This window comes from Heliangelus exortis, chromosome 18 (assembly GCF_036169615.1).
Source record: "Heliangelus exortis chromosome 18, bHelExo1.hap1, whole genome shotgun sequence".
NCBI classification, from domain to species: domain Eukaryota; kingdom Metazoa; phylum Chordata; class Aves; order Apodiformes; family Trochilidae; genus Heliangelus; species Heliangelus exortis.
In genome coordinates, this window is record NC_092439.1 from 8,323,487 (window position 1) to 8,335,791 (window position 12,305).

Genomic DNA, 12,305 nt, shown 5'->3' on the forward strand with positions numbered 1-12,305 from the left:
GTGGATACTGTGGTATTTAATCTCTTTACATGAGAGTTCTTAAGGAAGAATATTCAGAGTTCAAGTTCCATGAAGGGAACTCTAGCCTTATGTGAAGACTGATTTAACTGAGTATAGATTTAACTTGTTACTAGTGTGAGGAAGAAAAATTTATCTCAGATGAAAAATTGTGCTGTATTTGCAGTTACAGGTAAATTTCTTAGGCTGTTGGTTGTCAAACTGTTCAGAGATGCATTGTGTCACAAGTGCTAGTGTGTCAGCTTTCAGTCAATGACACTTGTCTACTTCTGGCCAATACAGTACTTACTGCACTAATGAATACATCGTATTAATGGAAATTTAGTTTTGCAGTATCAGTATGCTCAAGTAAATAGAAGGCATTCATTTAAAGAGATGATGAACTTTTAAATTAATCTGTGGAAAGAGGACACTTCCCACCCTTGGCAGCCTCTGTAAAGTTCACGCTGCTAGCATTTCTCCTTCTCTGTAAGAATTTGCTCGCTTCTCTCCCAACATCTGTATTCCAGATTCAATAAATAATGAAAAAAGTTTAAAAAACTAAGTGGAGGGAGTGCTGCTATGTGCAGGTCTTTCCTATACACAGTAAATGTGAAGAACTGCAAAATCTTAATAAGCAGGTCAATGTCAGAGTACAAACTGATGTTTTCTTTCCCAAAGAACTATTAGCCTCCATGCTTGAAACAGAAAGCCTATGTAAGACCACTGATTTGGGATGTCTTCTCCAAAATATTTCCATTTAGATTTTTCAAATACACTGCCAGTGGAAGATACATTTCCTATTTCAGAGGTTGATGGTCTTATTTGCAGAGCAAGCATTGCAGTTCTTGGTTATTTTTTCCATAGTTCCATAGTTTTTCTGTTAAAAGAAAGCCAGCAAACAACAAGAAAAAAAAAAAAAACTGAAAAAAAACCCAACCCAACTGAAAAAAACAACACAAAAGCCAAAAAGGTAAACAAGACCATCCCACCTCTCACCCCCAAAACAACACCCCCTCCGCCCCCCGAAAACCCCAAACCTGAAGTTTGCAATCCTTGGCAAGTTGCTGATGAATTACCAAAATGTCATAGCTGTTCTGTATTTGCCAGCAGTAGAAATGGAGCCAATGCTGATACAGTGTTCTTTGGGAGCTCTTCTGCATTGTCAGCACTTTAAGGCAAAGCAGCCGAAGGCCTCTCTCCTCTTCAATCTTTGTGAGGTCCACAACTACTGATAGAAGAAAAGATGTGTGAAAGCTCAGGATATCACAATCCAGCACTTTATTGCACTTCTGGTTACTTTGCTGTTTTAGCCTCAAGTAACTTTCCCAGAATTGTACAGGAAGTTTTGAAGTGTTTATATGGAAATCTGCAGCCTACAGACTGAACCATCCAGTCCTTTCAATAAAAAATAAAAAAAAGAAAAAAAGAAAAAAAAATCAGCAAATTTGACCCATATATGGCTTGGGTCAAGGTAGGGTGTAGGGAAAACATGAGAATTATTAGGGAGAACAATATAATTTTCCTTTCTTTGCCTTATATTAATGCTAGAAGTCTGCATCTTTAAAGGTGTTTTTTGCTGGTTTTCTATTTCTTTGATCTTAGCTCCCTAAATATGAAACAGGCCAATAACAGCCTAAAGAGCAAATTGAGATCTTTTAAAAGGGAACACTGGTTATATTTGATTATTCTGTAATTATTGTTATGGCTTTTATAGTTTAGCATTTTAGACTGTATTAATTTAAAGATAAAGAATCATTAAATTATTTTCCGTGATCTGTATCTTTAAAGAAAAAGTGAGAGATTATAGGCTTCCATGTCTAAAAAAGTGTATGCAAAATTTAGGAAATTTAAAAAATCTGTTTCTAAGAATTGAGAATGCTGTAGCAGATTAGGACCTTGTGTGGGAGATTTACTGTGGAAAAAGTATTCTTTTGCTTCAGAAAGACCATTGTAGTAAAGAGTCTTGTAGGTCTAGTATGTTAAGAAGCTCTCTGAAGTTAAACTTCACAAGAATAAGAAAGAACTGAACTTTAAGTTCTGTGCTGAAAACTGTTCTGCTGCTCTAAAATATTGCTTTCTGCTGTAATCTTTATGAATATGCCACTGCTTTTTTGTCCTTTGACATGGAAATTCTTGCCAAGATCTTTTCCTGCAAAGCTACTAGGGGATTATTTTAATTATAAATCAGCAGCCCAGATTCACTGACATCTTTGTTAAAGATTATCTTTTTACTCTGGTTTCAAGGCACCAAGTGTTCAGGTAGTAGCATAGGAAGTTAGTTTTCTTTTCCATGATAACATTCATCTTATGAATGAATTGCCAAAGGAATTTGAGGCTGAATTACAGTTGTGGAAAGAACTGAAAACCCTGCAGAGAGTTTTACAGAACTGCAAATTCCTTCATTAACACTGAATTCTGTTATCAGCCTGACTTAGGGTTTTCAACATTGTGTACTTAAAACTACAGAGCAGTTTCTTGCACTAGTAGTCTAAACAAAGCACAGTTCCAGGGTATCTCACCTCTTGCTTCACTTGTTGAAACCTTCTTGATATCATTAGGACTAAAACAGTCCTACTAGGAGGCCAGCTTCCACTTTACGTGGGGAAAGTTTGAAAATAGATGTGAGCTGGTATCATGCAGAGTTTGTGAGAACCCAGCAAATCTCACACACTGTTTGCTGGCTTGGGCTCATGGCCAGACTGTAATTCATCTAAAATGTGTGCAGTAGCTTGGAAATCTGCTGTCCTTTTAAATGTACAGACTGGTAGAGTGTGCTGCATACGTCCTTTCAGGAATATGGGCTAGTATGTCATCTAATTCCCTCCTCTAAGGCTAGAGGGTGGCAAGGGAGGAAGGCATGCACAGCAACACAGCAAAGGCTTACCTGTGGGAAAGCAAGAGGAGAGTTGCCTTTGAATGCATACTGTGATGGTAATGTTAGTCACCAAAATGGTACAGTTATTTTGGAGTTTCAAAAAAAGTTTTTAGTGGTGTTGCCAGTATATTTTAAAACATTGAATTCAAACTAACTGCATATGAGGGATTGCTGTTGGCAGCTCCAAGTAAGACTATGTAATGTGCAAAAATAACAGGGTGGCTTAGCTTCATGTGAGGCAGCTCTCAGTATAGATACTCAAAGTATTTATAGCTGCCCTTGGGTCCAGGGGAGTTAAATAGCTCAGGTTTGTACTAAGGGTCCCCAGTGATCCTTCAGGTTAAATCTGGTGACGTTTAATATTATGTTAAGCTGCTAATTATATTGCTTACAGCTCTTTGGGCAAGCTGGAAGTAGTTTCACACCCTCAGCAAGTGCTAGTGCAAAGGGAACATTCCTTCATCCTGGATTTAAGTTCCTAGGTGGCCTTCCCCTGTGTGAACTAAGCTTTCTTCACATTTTCTTTGTGAAGTGTCATGATTATCAGTGTAAAGTGGTAGTTTGCAGCTGCCTGGGCTGCAACGCATCCTGTCACTGAGGGGAGGGAAGAGTGCAGCAGTTGGCATCTTTTGAATGTGCTGTCTTAGGGCTTTGAGTGCAGGGGCAGTGCCTGCAGGCAGTACCTGGGCTGCCCTGTGATAGGGTCTGCCTCTGGCCTCTCTGTATTGCCCCTCCAGCCTTTTCTCCTGGAGTGGGGGCAGAAAGCAGGAGAGGACCATCACCTCTCTTCTCTTCCTATTTTTCCATGAATGCTGTTTACTGACAGCACTTGGCACTACTATTTCTGCTTTGCTTTCTGTGACTTAACTAAATCATTTCCTTCTACTGGTGATGGAAGGAGCTTTGTATTTTGAAGAGTATTTGGGTAGGCTATGTTATTTTATAATTGTTTTAGGATCGCAGGGAAGTGGGGGGACACGTGCTCTTCATCAGTGGTTGTTCCTCCTGCAAAGGCTCCCTCTTGTCCATCAAGTTTCCTACGTGTGCAGTCTGCATAGCAGAACAAACACTGTGTCCCCACAATGGCAGGGACTCAGGGTGTCCTGCAGTGAGATTTCCCTACAGCAGCTTTTAGGTTGTCTGTCCGTAGCTGTTGGGAGGCTTGGTCAAAAGCCAGCTACTGGCTCTGTGGTTTTCCAACTCAACCTTGTCCTCATTTTGCAATAGGCTGTCTCTGAACAGCTGCAGCTTTCTTGGTCTCTTAAGGGTTAGTCTGTGAGGGTCACTAAGCTCTTACTTGCATGAATTAATGTAGCTTTACCTTTGGCAGTAGCAAAGGGAGCTGCCAGAGGTATTACATAGCATTGAAAATGTCAGCTGCCAGTCTAGAGCAGCTGCCAGTACTGGAGCTCTGACAGGAGAAATGCCGTCACAGGGCAAATGCAGGGAATGTCTGTGTGGACACAGCATGAGTCAGGCTGGGCAGGGACTTGTGTACAGTGTATCCTGACGTTGGTAAAATGCCCTTTGAAATTTCCCAGCAAGTTGTCTCCTGTGTTGCTTGGGTGATATGTAAGGAAATGCTACTGGCTCTTGATGCTTTATTTTGTATTCAGTCCTGGCTGGCAGAATGTGGAGTATCTGCACAGATAAAGTAATCCAGAGGAACTTGTAGTCACTCCTATGGGGGGAAGGTTAAGGCAAAGCACTACCTAGTGAGAGTCTTAGAGAATGTAGTTTCTAAAAATTATCTCATTTCATTAATGTGTATGTCAGTTTTCATGTTTTTAAGTTCACTTTTTCTTTGAAATGTTTGGAATACATCTGTCGGTTGGATGGAATTAGCATGGGAAAAATAATTTAAAAATTTCATAAATACTGTCCTTTCTTGTCCTATTTTCCTTTATGAGAAGATGCCTCCTGGAATGCAGGTGTTTCCTCAACATTTTGATTAGAAGACTTGGCTGAGAGACTTTGAAATCTGTGCACACATGTGTTAATTTCAATCTTCTATTTGCTGATAGAGCAGGAAGTAAATCTCTTTTCCTATCATTACTTCTTTGCAGCAAATTGTGCCAGCTGTTATAAGTTAGATGCATACTCATTTGCCTGTCCCCAGTGATTTAAACCAGGCTAGTTAATTGGGCCTCTTAGATGTAAAGCATGTCTAGCAAAGATGTCCATATAGGTAGAGACAGTTTCCAGATAGCTCTTCAGCAGAGGGTTCTTTTATATAGCAGTATTAAAGAAAGATGGCTCACTGGGTTTTATTTGGCTGGTTAGTAATGTAGGGTGCATCCATGGAATGCAGGGGTATGTGAATTAAAAGGCTCAATGCCAGGCTCATAGATATAATAATAGGCTGGGTACTGTAGCATTTACCACAGTATTTTACATACAGAATTAATCTGTGCCCCGTCTTGCACAGGAAATGTGTCTTTCATGCTCCATGCCAAGAATTTCTATGTTTAAATGAGTAACATTAATAAAAAAGGATTTTGAAGATGTTTTTTGGAAATGAGAAATTCATGGCATAAGAAATAATTCTCAAAGCTTCACTGATAGTTGGATTCCGTTTTTCTGGCTGCTTAAACCATGGCTTTACCTTAGGATGAAGTAACTCACTGAATTTTTTACTCTTGAGGAAGGGAAAAAGTGAAAGCAGTAAGAATTAACGTAGATAGGCTATTTTTTAAAATCTCCAAAGGGAGTGCATGTTTCAGGGAAATTTTCTGGGAAATTTTGGAGTAATTGTGCTGTGCTGGTTATCCCAGATCCATCATGTGACTGAATGATGCTGCTCAATGCACTTAAATTGCTTAACTGCTTTTTTCTATGCAATGTTATGTTGTAAATCACAGTTAGGTAAGAAGTTGTTTCAACCACAGAGTTAGTTTGGTACTAATGAGAATATGAAGACACCTTGTTAAAACCATAATACCTCACAGGCAGAATTAAAGAGGTAGATACAAAGTAAAAAATAAGCCAGTGTTTATTATGCAGTATTTCCTCTGTATTAAGTCTTGATGTGAGAAGCATGATTTTGATTACATGGTTATGTTTGGTCATGTCGTTCCCATGACTATTTCCTTGTATACTTTTCAGGAGTCTGTAACTGTTACTGCTAAATACAGAAGGTGCTTAACTTATCTGAGCGTTGCTGCAGCCTTGAATCTTGAAAATTGCTGAGATGTATGATTTTGAACCATCCCCTTACATTTCCTGAGGTATTTTGTATTTTCTTACATTTTTAAGGGGGGCATGTATGTGCTTTTACATACTACTTTTTAATTTATGAACTACTTAGCAAACGTGTTCTGACATAGCTGAACTATTTAAACTTAGAAGTTTGTATCAAGTATGCAAATCCTGAGATAATTAGAGTTTGGATAAGTATTGCTATTTTGAAACCAGGGAAGGACATTTTGTTTTTTAAATTGAGAGTAACTTGGGCAATCTTTTCTACAAGTAAACAAGATATATCTGTAAGTTACAAGAAGACGGGTTAGAATCCTGTTGTGAAATGTTAACTGCAGCATGATATCCTTTTGTGTCTTTGAACTTATAATAGCTCTTAATTGTGTTTAAAAAAACCAAGCAAGTTCAGATTTTCTTGAGAGCACAATTAAACTTTCCTCTCATCACTATGTGGAGAGGCGTCATGTGAGTAGATTGACATCTATTTGGGTATGCAGAGAGACTATTTTTAGTGATATAATCTAACATATTAACAGCATTTCTTTGTGCTGTGTGAACATTATTTCATCAGAAAGCTTGTGAAAAGAATATAGAAATTTCAGTATGACACAGCTGCATGTGAACAGTAGAGTACTCCGCATGATGTAGTTCATGACACTTAAGAGTTTGAAATTTAGTGTATACACTAGTTTTTTTTTTTCACATTAATTTCAAGACTTTTTTTCCTAAGCTTCCCCAGTTAAGCCTGAAAGAAGGAAGTAAACTTGCTTATTTTACTGAAATATGAAGATAAGCTTGATGATAGAGAGCCCTCCAAAAAAGGACATGGCAAAGCAAAAGGCAAATCCATAAAGTTTGGAAAAGAATGGGCAACAAAGGGAAAAGAAAGTAAATTCTAATGTCTATAAAATTAAAGAGAACCTGGATGTATGGGGGGATGCATGGGTAGCCATGGCAGTGATCATGAAACGAACATTTTTAAATAACAAGCATGATACAGTCCAGATGCTTGTGGTGTTTTTTTTTTGTTTGTTTGTTTGTTTTTTTGTTTTCTCTTTTGTTTTCAAAGAGATTTCAGGAGGAATCAAAACATTCCCCCATAGCCCTTTATAGGTAAGAAGCAATAGAGCTACTTCTCTATGCTGTTGTAGATGGCCATTATTAAAGAAGTTTTTGATAAGGAAGTCTACTATACTATAAAAATGCTAAAATGTTAATATTGTCAAACAAAACCATCTCTTCCTCCTTCCTTTATCACAGCAGTCATTTCTTGCTTAGAAAACTGAAGCTAATGTACTGCCCCACAGGGGCAGCTCTAGCTGTCTGGCACCTTGCAAATAGGAGGTTTGTGACTCTGCTGGGAGGTGTTCTGGTGGTGAATCGGAGAGGAGTTTGAGGAGAACAGGAAATTGCATAAGGATGTCTCTGTTGGCTGTTTACTAGTAGCCAATGGCACTGGAATAAACAGCTGTACTGGCAGGACAGTGTCTCTTTTGTCATCTAGTCCAGCAGCACAAGAGATGAAAACCTAAAGCCCAGGCCTTGAATTCAGGGAATGAAGCCTAAGGGGTGAGGAAGCTTGTCGTATCCATTTGGAAACTGAAGCAAAATGCCGTGGTTTTGATCATGGACAGGAAATTTTTATATCCAGAAGTTGTTTTTGTCAGTATTGCTCTGTAAACAAAACTTCAATAGACAAACATAGACGCTAAAACACTTGCCTTGCCCTACCTCCCCCAAAGTCCCCCTCCCACCTCTTTTCCCCTATGCTGTAGAGGTATTTTACAGTTTTCTTAGGTTTCATTGGACAGAGAAACCTCTAATGTGGAGAGTCAGGTTTCTTATTTCAGTATGATATTGATATGAGGAAGACAAATTCCTCAATGAGACAATATGAAATGCAGAGGGAGGCTGTGAGTTCTCCAGTCTTAGCCACCTCTTTATTAAGTAGGGAAAGATATGCAGACTGACACCTCAGTTTGTCTCGCACAATTAGAACAAATGATGATCACGTATGTTTGCATTCCTCATTAAAATCAACTGGTGATGGTTTCATATTTTTCTAAGCATGTATAAGCGTTTGGATCTCAACATCTTCCTGCAAATGTAGTGTTTTCATGGCAAAGGGAAAATGGTGATTTCACCAAGTCACCAATACTTAATGAGTCAATTCTTTAAGAGGTCTCAGACTCCAGCAAAGAACAAATCTCATATTGTCAGCTGAGTAACCAGATTCAGAAAATATAATGAGCAGGTTTTGTTTACAAATGTGGGTAAGCTCATGCATGCTTGTCACATCATCCCTCCTCTCTTGCCATACCTGCTCTTTTCTCAGGCCAAAAGCATTCGTATTTACAGGAATTAAAATGGTGATGGAGAGGATCAAAGGATTCAGAGGCTAATACCCATGAATCCACAATGACTTTGCAGAGGGAGGAGAAATATAGCATACTCTAACTTTCCTTAAACATGATTTATTTTAGGTAGTGGTTTCAGATTGAATAAATAATTGAGGACAGAGCTTAGGGACTCCAGACACCTTAAGTATTTTGAATTAAAAAAATTAGGGAGCGTTGTAGTGAATAGAAGGCTATATGTTCTACACAGAAACAGGTAGGAAGTCTCTTGATTTAGAATATTTTCAAGTAATTACTAAGAGCAGACCCTGCTCTTAATCCAAACAACAAAAACATTATCTAATTATATTAGGACAGATTTTCTGGTTTACAGTTTCCCAGAAAAGAATACTTCTTTGGCAAGCCCAGGTAGAATTTTCCCTCCTCTACCTGTACTTCCGCAGAAGCAAAGAAGTAGAGAAAGGTATTCTTGGCTCACAGGATCCATGCTGGGGTGGTGATGCAAGCTAATACATTTGTTACATCTCACTTTCAACTAGGATGTGACGAAATGTCTGATAATTAAGGCAGTAATCTGCCTTTCCTTCAAAGATACCAAAGCATTTACATTTGTGTAAATAGCTGTGTTACTCAAATATACAGAGCAAGATGGTAGGTTACACTTTTTTTCAAAGGAATAAATGAAGATGCAGAGGTAGGGTAGACTGTGACAGAACAAGAATAAAATCTAACATTATGCAGCAATGATGGAAACCAATAGTCCTATGTCTACTAGCCAGTTTCTTAACTGGAAAGTAAAAGCTTTGTTTTACCAGCAAAAGAAATTATTTTAATAACCCCTCGTAATATTGTATAACATGTATGTATATTGGGAGAGTGAAGAGGTCGATAGTTACAACTGTAATCCTCAGTAGCATGATGATGTTTCTGATATGACATGGATTTTACAACCAGAGAGAATATATTTTCTTTTTTAGGAACACATGAAATCTTAAAGCATGGCAATAAAATTCATTTAGATTTTCAGTATTCCCAGGTGATAGCTGAGTACGTATGCAGACTCTATGACATATTTTCATTGTAAAATTCTACATTTTCTTCATCTTACTTTCACTTTGATAAATGAAACATTAAAAAATTTATTTTCTGCATTACACATCTTAAATATGGAAACAGAAGATAAAAATATTCTATTAAAAAGCAGAAGTAAAAATATTTAATCTTATTAAAACTACTTTATATCTTTTCAAAATAGGTTCCTGCTGAGGGTGTGTAATACTTGTTGAAGTGACATTTTCAGCTGTAAAAACCTTGTTAGAAAATTTCTCTCTAGATTTAATAGCAGTTCATGTTTCTTTAGCCCATGCTATTAAATTCAGTCCGTGTGTTTTGAAATCTGTGTGTGTGTATAGAATATAGAGGATGGACATCAGTACACAATCCTGAATCCCTAGTGAGAAGACACAAGTGAAAACTCTCTGTGGACACAATGGCCTTTTATTTGGTCAATAATTAAAAAAAATACTTTGCTTCCTTAGAATGCACTCTGTCCCTTCATCCCTAATGTTAAGGATGGACAGATGTAAGTTTGAGAACTGAGCTAAATATCTGACTTTGAAAAATCAATTTTTATAAAATTGCTTGGATTTTCCAGTAGGGCAATACAAGGCAAGAGCTGCATAGTGAAAGCTAAAAGAAAGGAAGTAGATTTCACCAGGTTTTAGTGTGTACTCTGTAGGTCCTTTGCTTTCATTTTTTCCTGAAATGCAAGAGCTTACTTTCAAGAATTCTTAGTTCTTGCATGGTATTGCTTATCATCTTCACTCAGTTTTCAGGCAGAAACCTATTTATTTGCAGGGAGAGCAAATGTTCACTGAGCTCAGAGCTTTTCCAGTTCACACCCCGATGATTCCTTAGTTATGTGTCTCATTAATATAGCTAGAAAAGAGAAACCTAATGGTGTTAAGATAAACTAAATGGTGTAAGCATTTCCCTCGCAAGATGGCAGCATTGCTTCAGGGAACAAAATTGCCTGCACAATTCCAGAAATTTTTAATATTTCCATTTTATCCAGTGTTTGAGAGAAATTCCAACATGTGTTGATTTGTGTTACCTGAACATACATAGCAACATCAGTCATGGAGTGGATGAGCTTCATTCATTTGCTGCTATGTTTGTTTGCAGGATTTGTGATGAAAATAAGTTATCAGGACTCTAATGAGTTTTGTGACTTGTATTGAAACTCTCATTATTTTGAGTCTTTGTCATTACTATAGTGAATCTGATTAATACTATAGTTGCATTTCTGAAACTTAAGCTGCAAACCTGGAATATGCCTGAGCAGAGATATCTTGTAGGCATTTTAATTTCAGATTCATGTATTTTTCTTTTTGAATCCACTGAAGGCTTTTATTCTTTCAGGGCTTGATCCTACTCTCTCTGAAGTCAATGGCTGAATCAGAATCTTAGGGTAAGTCCTGTAAAGAGATACGAACAGCAAATAAGGTGAATAAAGCAGTTTTTAATTTAATTTACTTCTTCTCTCTATTGAAGAAATTTGAAAAGGGGTTGAAAGGGTTTGAACCATTAGAAGCATTGACCTTCTATTACCTACAGGCAATCCCGTTATTTGATTTCAGGGCAGCACTGATTGACTTCTAAAGTAATTAGGTCAAGTTTATTTCTGATTCTAAAACAGATTTACCAATTTGGCCTTACCCATAAGCAATAAAAAGCCTGAAAATACAGAAATCTCTACTGTGCTGTCTTAGATGCAACTGAGCTTCCCAAGAATACAGATGTGCATTTTTTAATTATTATTATCACATTTTGCCTGTGATTCTTATTTTACAGCATGAATTGTGAGCTGAAGGATAATATTTTTTAATTCATACTGCAGTTTTATGACTGTTCAGATATTCCACTTTGCAAAAATGCTAACAAGACCATTTTCATTCTTAAATCAGGAAAGCATTTTTGAGGATTGCCTGGAGAAATGTCTCTTGCAAGAGACAAGAAAAGTGTTGCATTTCCATTTTCTTAAAGATTTTATGCTCAGCACAAAAGTTTAAGCTTGCCTTCCTTTTAATTTCTCAAAATTCAACATGCTAAGATATGTTTTTGTTGAGGGGTAGTCACTGAGTTTGCACTTCAAGGAATAATTTAGGTTAGTCTGCAAGTATAACTCTTCTACTAACAGCTTAATTAATTCAACTTAATGTTTAGAGATATTAATTCATACCTTTATACTTTCCCAGATTGGAATATATGAATTGAATATTTAATTTCTTTGAGAAGAGATTCTTATTGGTGCAGTTGTACTATCTTCAATAATTCATAGTACAGCCTCTTGAAGCCTAACTTACTGTCATTTATTTTTGTGGCTTTGAACACGTTTTCTAAAATTGCTGAAGGAAAAAGCCATGGATATGAATGGCATTTAGAGATTGAAGTCAGACCCTTGTGAGATAAAGCATGCTGAATTCAGTTCTTCCCTTCCTTCCCCAGCACAAAGTCTTAGTAAATGGAAGAAGTTTACATAATGGTATCTTTGTGTGCAGGGGCTGGAGTTGCCACTTGAACATAACTTCTGGTATTATTGTTAGAACTGAACTGGAACATGTGGATAGGAATGTATGAGAGCTTCAGAAAAGTAAGTTTAAACACTGAAATTTGTTTTGGCCCTTCAGGTCAGCACATCTGCCTCATTCCAGCTTTCTGTGGTTAAAAAGAGCATGAATCTAACCTGCTGGTCACACAAATCCTGTGATACTCTCCATGAGCCCTCTCCTGTTTGCCTCCTCATTCTCTCATCCTGGCAGCAGAACAAGTCTGCCCTTATCTCCTTTCAAAGGAAATTGAAAGACACTTTGCAC

The 12,305-nt window shown here is 37.5% G+C and overlaps 1 protein-coding gene across 2 annotated transcripts in view; it reads left to right on the forward strand.

Annotated features, from left to right (window-relative positions):
* Positions 1–4,519: 4,519 nt before the first annotated feature.
* The window catches only part of GALNT18 (polypeptide N-acetylgalactosaminyltransferase 18), a 207,454-nt gene continuing 199,668 nt past the window's right edge, over positions 4,520–12,305 (forward strand). Inside the window, exon 1 of one of the 2 annotated variants that reach the window (XM_071761896.1) lies at positions 4,520–4,608. The gene's annotated coding sequence lies outside the window, so the exon portion shown is untranslated. Of the gene's footprint in view, positions 4,609–12,066; positions 12,083–12,305 lie in introns of those variants that run through there. The other variant, XM_071761893.1, reaches the window with a different exon arrangement.